Consider the following 8,743-nt stretch of genomic DNA (forward strand, 5'->3'; position numbering starts at 1 on the left):
TCACATCGCGACACATAGGATTTTTATGTCTTCGTTTATATATATTATAGATAGTTTTTAGCCCCCGTATTACGGGGGTTGTTTCATATTGTTTGTTCCAATATTTATTTTTTTAATTGATATTTTTTTATTGTATGAAAGTTAATAATATACTTATGGTTTGATAATAAATTGTTTTACAAATAAATGAGATGTTATAACCCGGTTTAAAAGCTATATGATTTTGATGAGACCCAAGACCCGTTTATTTTTTTCCTGTGAAATTTGTTTTTTAATTATAAATAATATTTATGAAAGTTAATAATATACTTATGGTTTGATGAGACCCAAGACCCGTTTATTTTTTTTACTATCAAGTTGGTTTTTAATTTAAATAATATATATATATATATATATCCTTTTTAAAATTAGAGATTTTATTTTTTATTATATCCTATTTTATAGGATTTTTACATAAATAATTTAGTGAGAATAATTTTTAATTTAATGAGATGTTATAACTTTTTGTTCTATACGATTTTGAATATATAATATTGGATAATACTCATGATGTTATAAATATTAAAATTTTTTTTTGCAATTAGTATATATGCAGGCCGGTCATGCATATAGCTTGAAGATCAAGTTAGGCCCATATGGCCATATATAGCTTATTGTATATTTTACATGTAAATGAAGACCAATCAGAATTTAAGATAAGAATATATAATTTACAAGTCACACATCCGGTAAATATCATTAATATATTCTACTAATTACCAACCCCACACCTCGATAAGCAAATACAACATGAGCAACGACATAGGGTACATCATATAAATCACATATCCGGTCCAAAGTGGGTAAACAGTCCTCGTACTAGTGAAAACTGCCATCATCCCACATATTATCAACACAACCAAAACCTGAGCCGATACATCCCATGCCAAATCTCATACATATACAATTAAAAGAAATGTCGTCAAACTACTCATACTACTCATGGAGACTCCTGAATAGATCTGTAAAATGATAACATATATAATTAGGGCGTTTCACTGATTGGACGAATACAAATAATTTTTCTCTGGATCGGTTTTAAAAGTTCTGAAGGTTGGTTACAAAATGGTAACATACGTAACATATAAAAAAAAGAATTTTAGCTACCTTGACCCACACCTTATATACTAGATCCGTCACTAAATTTGTCTGTTTTGTATCGTTAAGATAGTTTAAATTGGGATTTTCTTTGATTAAAATGTTTTATTATGTTATCTTTGAATAATTCTGGATCTGAATACTTGAATGTTGATAAATTTGTTTTGGTTGCTTCTTCATTTTTTTGGTGTGAATTTTATGTTAAATCAGTTGTAACATGCGTGGTACCTACTATTAATTATGAGTTTCCTGACTGTCCGAAAAACAGAACATAGTGACCCAGCCTATCTACCTAAGAGGAAATCCATAACTGAAAAAACCCTTTGGTTCAACCTAGAACACATTGCTCTAGACATGACTCAAACCCACGACCCCATAAGTAACGTCATGGGATTACTGCTAGACCAATTGACCTTTGGTTCTTAGCTACAAGATTACCAGGGCATAGCTCGATGAACAATATATTAATATTCTGTCTCCGTTGTTCAAAAAAACGTTAATTAACAGCTTGCAGATTTAGTATAATAATGTTAATACAGGTTAATATGTTTAAAAGTCACATTTGATACCCTCTAGTCTCTAGACTCCACTATACATAAAAAAAGCCACACCTCATAATTAATGTTTTACATATGTTAATGTCATGTGATCCTAAACAAGGGAAACCCAAAATATAAGTGATCTAAACCTTCACCAAGAAAAAATTATTAAGAAGAGCCGAGAGTAGCGCGCATGTACCTGAGAAAGGGTTAAAGATGCGGCTCGTTCAGTCTTTTGTCTTGCAGAGGTTATTGCTGATAATAGACTTGCTATGTTTGAAGCACACGGTATTGTAAATTATGGGATGAGGAAGGAAGGGACATTTGCGTCATAAGAAAGATTCACAACATTCGTTTTTAGTGGTTTTGCGACAAGAAACGTCACAACACTGCCAAATAGAACTAGCGACAAAGCTTCTAAGAACACGAATACCAAATTCGAACTTTGGCTGTTACGGCTTTCCTTAGGTATCAAAGTTGTTTGTTGTTCTTCATTTGCATCCTATACAAATAAATATAATATCACCTTACTATCTTGTTTATATTTTCCAATTTTGACAAGAACAAAAAGAAGGTATACTTGAAAGAGTATTCTTTTATGTAAAATACACGTTGACTCTATTATGTTTGATTGTGTGTCTTTTACATAAAAGACGCGTGTCATTATACTCCTAATCTTTTTTAAGAAAAGAGCCTCGATTTTAAAGTTTGCTTGAGGCCTTAAAAAATGTTGAGTCAATGTTAAGTTGCATGCGGAATCATATATGTTTGGGGAAATAGAAAGTTACCCCATTAATAACGGGCTTAATAAAGAAGCTAAGGGGGCTATAATCGTTCTGAGAGCTCGATTTCCTTGCTTCCTTGACCCATTTGGTTAGAATCCGAACAAACTCGTTTCCTTGAATGATCTCATCGCCTAAGGAGTCGAATTGTTCCATGATCCTTTGAACTAGGTCATCACTTATTTTACCATCTTCCTGCAATTGTATCCCCAATATTAAAGTTTTCAGCTCGGCATTCGACACTTTACCATCATGATTTACGTCAAGTGCCTCATAAATTCTGCAAATTAAATGAAAACTTCAATCATAATGATTCATTCTAGCTGAAAAATTAACCCTCAATTTTTGAGACAATACTAATTAATTATTTATACTCATTTGGTGTTGTTTTATTATCTTAAGACTCATAGTCCCGATATAGCAAGGCTTTTTTAGGAAATGCTACTAGCTTGTATGTGAAGGTTCCCGGGTTATAATACATTTGGTCCGTCTATAGAAACATTTTGTGACAACTAATCCAACACCGTTTCAAATGACCATGACAAATAGTTTTCAAAGTTTGATCCCAATGGATGGTCAAAACGGCCATCTGAATATTGTTCAAACGGCTGTTATGACTAATAATTTTCAAAGTTTGCCCTTTTGGTCAACGGCCATCTGACGTTTGGTCGACGGCCATTTGATTGTGTGATATCAGATGGGAATCGTGTAGCTATAGAATGACCCATTACATTAAGATATTTTTCCATTCTCATCACAGGTACTAACTCTTTAATTAGGCGCACATTTGGCTTTCCTTTTGCAGACAGTAGCGTCTGTAATTTGCTACTGACAAAAGTTTGCGCCACATAGTCGAATATCCTGTTTTGAACCCATGGTTTGAAGATCTGCATGTGAATTATAAAGAATTATCTTCATTAATATATAAGATTATATATATTTTATGTTAATTAGCCAACAAAAGTTTGATGGGATTTGTATGTTGTTTGAAATACAAGAAGCTAGCTAGCTAACCTGATACATAATGTAAATAATGTAGAGACACAACACAAGGATGAGGGTGATTAAAAGTATCACTCGGGTTACTGATGTCGAGTAGATGATTCCTGGGAGTTGGAGGATGACAAAGGGGATCAATGACACAAGCATGATTCTCGCGGTGTAGCTTGTTTCGATATCAGTTGTTACACCATATGCTAAAAAGTAACATCATAAGGAAGACATAAGAAACAAAAAACTAAGTTGATATTTTACTATGTAAACAAACATATCTTCTTAAATAATTACAGTGTTTTAATTTTTCTTTTTATTGTTTCTGGATTTTATGAATGTATAATACAGTTATTAGAATCTACCTATTTATTAACTGTTTTTATGTAAGTTGACCTGTTGATGTTTTCTACCCGACCCATTTTAGCCTGACTAATATTTTTTTTTCTGTACCAAAAGTTTCTGGATTCGTCACTTGTTGTTTTACTATTCCGAACCTGTTAATTTTGTTAAAAAAGATGGCTCATCTTCTCCAAGGGAGTCATTATCATCATCATTTCATCTGCCAGATTATAGTTTCCAAATATTATGACAGAGGGCCAAATCAGTGTTAGATTCATGACTGCTGATCCTGTTAGAACACTCATCCCCATTCCAGTGCTACTATATGCACCTTCCACATCAGTCGATAATCCTGACTCTGAAATTTTATTAACAAATATTAATATTTTGTTTATAATTAATTTCTTGTATTTGCATCACGATAATTTTCGCCTATTTAAAAGTAAATATTGTTACATTTTCCCCCTAAAAAAGTTATTAATATTGCATATTGTAACTTTGTTAACAATGTATAAATTGAACTTGGATTAGCATGTGAAGTACCATGCATTGTTAAAGATCATGTTCAAGAAAATCTTCCTGAACAAAGAATATATATTACAAATTTTTAGAGAATGTAAAATGATACTATTTTGATTAATATTTTAACATTTTGTTGAAAATGTGTCAAATTCAGGGCAACAAAAAAGGTAAGAGAAATTTATTTTTTTTCAACCTATATATAACCCTGAGAAACAGTTATACATAGTACTAGAGATCACACACTAGAAAATGGCTGTTTTTGCTACAACGTTTCCTACAAGTATCCACAAATTTGCGACAACAAATTTTCGGCAACAAATTACCAGTTCAACAGCTATATATATGGATTTTTTAAAACTCTAAATGATTACATTAAAGTGGCAGACAGATGGGTAACAAATTGTCGCATAGTTGTCTCTAGCAAGATTTCCAACAAAAGTTTATTCAATTACTACTGTCGTAAATCTGTTGCTACAGCATGTTTGCGACAACTTGAGACAAATATCACTGTCACAAAAATATCATTTTTTTTGTGGTCAAGCAGGGCATATGTGACCGAAAAAAAAGTGATTTGAGAATTGAAGACCGCAAAAAGGTCCCATATTTAGCTACATTTTAGGGACTAAAATCAGAACGGTCACAAATATAGCTGCTGAACAAGTCGTGAATTGTCGCAAACTTTGCAACCGTTTAGAAACAGGTGAACATCCATCCCAAATTTACGACAGGTAAATAGTTGATAAATTTGGTCTCAAAATAACCTTATGTCGCAAAATCGGATTACCCGTTTACATATCAAGAGTGTTGCCACCAAATTATTTGTTGCAAAACTGTCGCAAAAAACCCTTGCGACGGATATGATTTGCTATGTCTTGTTGCCACCAAAATTGCGGTGGCAAATACCCAATTTTCAAGTAACTATAAATTAATATGATATTTTAAGTCAAATATACCATTAACATTAATATATAAACGTTCACGTTGTCTATGCTTCCTCAAATATGAAGTTACCTAACATGTTCAAGTAATTTAGAATGTAAATGCATTATTTAATTATGTAAAGACAAATAAAAACTAGAGAACCAAATGTCCAAAATACACTTCACTAGAGTTCTAATGTTTCAATATTATTCATTTCCACTAGCTTCCTATCACAAACTCTTGAAGGTCAACTATCTATCACATGATTCAGTTTATCTAGTTTAGTTGGTTAGCAAGGTATTAAGTCATTGGTGGTCCAAGAAGACGTTAGTGATGGATCTTGAACACATAATCTGGGTGGACCAAAGGATTTTGAACAATAATTTGGATGAGCCGTACTTAATACATATAAATTATTATTATTTTTTTTTTGAAAATTAGAAAAAATTACACTACTAAACGAAATGGCTGAGTAGGCCACGGCCCGCCTTGTCCCACACTAAGATCCGCCGGTGCAAGAAGTCATGATTACAAATATATATATATATATATATATATATCAAGAATACCACATAAATAGTAATATTAGTAGATAAACGAAGCTTACGAAGGACGAGGAAAATTGTTGGGAAGTTGGCAAGAATATGGAAGAAACTTGCACCAAATATACCCGGCCCGATCAACCCGAAAAACTTATTGGATCCGTCTGAAACATAGCTTTGACCAACGGACATCAAGTACTGATAAACCACAACCAAGAAAAACGTACCCCAAGTCCCACTTGTGCATGGCAAGAACCCATATTCAGGTTCACATGTCACAGTTGCACCCTTTGTCTTGCCACAAAAACCTATTAAAATCACCAACAAAGTAACCAAACTCCCATTTTTTGTGTGAATTTTCATTCTTGGCTTTAAATTTCTCGGCTAAATGTTGCGGAACCAAGAACCTTGACCTCGCAGTTACTCGAGGGCTTTCCCTTTAACGGATCTTGATCGCGCGCGAAAGTATGGGACTAGCTAGCTTTTGGAAACTTTAGGAAAATTTATGGAGGTTTGTTGAAATGAATCATTTTATAGATGACAAAGTGTGTTGCTTTGTAATATGACAATGGTGTTGAGTATGATTTCCGATTAAATGATAGGAATATTTCTTGATTCTTTAAAACTTTTGAATCCCATGGCATGTTTTAAAAATGGATTAACCGTATACTACGTTAGATTAATTTGAGAAAATCAAGATATGGGGTGGAAGTGTTAGTTTCAAGATAGTATATGAGCACGTGAGATGACTTGATCAATTGGTCTATAGTCTAAACGGATAGTTATATACTCCCTCCGTCCCAATATAAATGTCCTAGTTTGACTTTTCAAGTCTTTCTTTTACAACTTTGACCGTAAATATTTTTGTTCGTGTCATATAATTCTTGATGAAAATTATATGAATGGATTGAGCTTTAAATGTATTTTGCATTGATATAATTTTCATCAAGTATTATATGACACGAACAAAAATATTTACGATCAAAGTTGCAAAAGAAAAACTTGAAAAGTCAAAATAGGACATTTAAATTGGGATGGAGGGAGTATAAGAAAATATTTTGTATTGGTTTTTCTACACGTCAAAAGTTCATTAGTTAACATTAGATTTTACACAATAACTGACCCCACAACCGAAACCAAAACCGATCAATATGTTTGGGACCAGTTTGGTGTTTCAAAAGACGAACCGGTTTGGAATCAACTGTTCCAACAACCAATTGTTATATAAACAGGTTTCAAGCAAGTTCTGGCCATTTAAAAAAAACTAGCCATTGGATGACGGCTTTGTGATCGGTTTCTGACCATTTTGACCTTTTTGCACTATTAGACCCATCCCCCCCCCCCCCCCCCCCCAACGCCCAATAATGGTACTATGGTAGTATAAACATATATTGGTTGTTTTGGTTTGTCACGACACTTAAAAACACAAAAACACTCTAAAAAAATGCAAAACACACTCGTTTACATGCATGCTAAAGTTTTAACTAAGGCAACCGAGCAATCTCAAGCATCGGTTGGTGTTGGTGCATCCTCAACCTATGGCCAAGTTGTGCAAAGTTTATCAACAAATCAATACCCTTAAACGCATTAAACATTTTGATTTATGTGGGATGTCAAACGTTAAAAAACATACTCGTTGCAATAATGTGGTACTATGAAACATCATGTAGAAAAACATTGTTTGGCGATGAAAATCACTCTCTCAAAGTCAATCATCAATAACGTTGTAACACCTTGAAAATACTGTGCCCAAAATGTCACTATTGGAAGTGCATGTGCCATGCAGCAACAGCAACAAACTTAGGTTTAGGGTTAAAATGAAAATAGTAAAAATCATGTGGTAGCCGATTGCTACCCAAAGCATGAACATATAGCGCTGAAAAAATCAACGCATGCGTGAGACATGGCAGATGGTGAATCATTGGTTTTGACACATGTTGAGTGACTTGGCATGGTGACGAGCTACTGCCCTAGCCGCTAACAATCCCAGCCAAAATATCCATGGATCAAACAGATGCTAACATGTGCCTAATGCCTAGCTGCCTAAGATGAGTGGCGGACCGCCACTGATTCACTTAACGATCTATGTTGGGTCTCGAAGAAAACCTATAAAGCAAGTTTGAGAAGTCATTTGAGCATTCACTTTCATTTCATTCTCTCTCGATAATTGTGTAACCCGAAGCCTCTCCCGATCATTGTTTTGCCACCAAGAATCCGAACCCTTGTATCTCGATTAGCGTGAAGGTGCTACCCATTCGTTAGAAGTCGTAGCCTCTCTGAGGTAAAAGGCTATAAGATTCTGTTTTATTTTATATTTATCTGCAAAGCTTTTCATTAATGAACGTTTCTTCTTGACGAAGAAACGCTAAGAAGAAACTTCTTATAGTTCAACGATCAACAATAAAGCCCGGCTACTCGTGGAAATCCAATGGAATAAGACGACCTCATAAGCCCGCTGGGTATGTAGTGCAAGCACACTATATCATGTACCAGGGAAAATTCGTCCCCCGAAGGCGCACTACGATAAAACCCTGGTTAGATTGGGTTTAAACTTGAGACCTTTTGGTTTTTATATCAAGTCTTCGCTTCCTCTCCAATGTAGTTGAGCTAAAGCATTAGTCTTCTTATAATTTACTAAGTTTTAATAAAATACTGAAACTTATATTTGATATTTAGCTAGTTAAATCAGTTGTTTATGAAATGAAAATCTCTTGGCTACTTCATGAAATGAAGCTACCCACACTCTAAAGAGTGGCATTATATTTTAGACTTTCTTGATTAACTTGAATTTATTTTGGTTTTGTTTTGTGTCAATTTCCAAATTGTTTGAATGCTCCGCTACTACGATTTTTAATTTATACCAATAAAACTAATATGCTATGATCACCAACCTTGAGGCTTTCCAGGTCTCTGGTCTTACATATATAACGTTTCAAGTGTAGGGAGCTTGGACATCATACACATATAA

General features: G+C 33.9%; 1 pseudogene; it reads right to left on the reverse strand.

Moving 5' to 3' along the window:
• Positions 1 to 738: 738 nt before the first annotated feature.
• LOC143558642 (sodium/calcium exchanger NCL2-like) lies at positions 739 to 6,213 on the reverse strand (annotated as a pseudogene).
• Between the last annotated feature and the right edge of the window lie 2,530 nt (positions 6,214 to 8,743).

The sequence above is a fragment of the Bidens hawaiensis genome, unplaced genomic scaffold (genome assembly GCF_021521415.1).
Source record: "Bidens hawaiensis isolate Kalapana, Puna unplaced genomic scaffold, B.hawaiensis_p1.1 tig00019560_1, whole genome shotgun sequence".
Classification (NCBI taxonomy): domain Eukaryota; kingdom Viridiplantae; phylum Streptophyta; class Magnoliopsida; order Asterales; family Asteraceae; genus Bidens; species Bidens hawaiensis.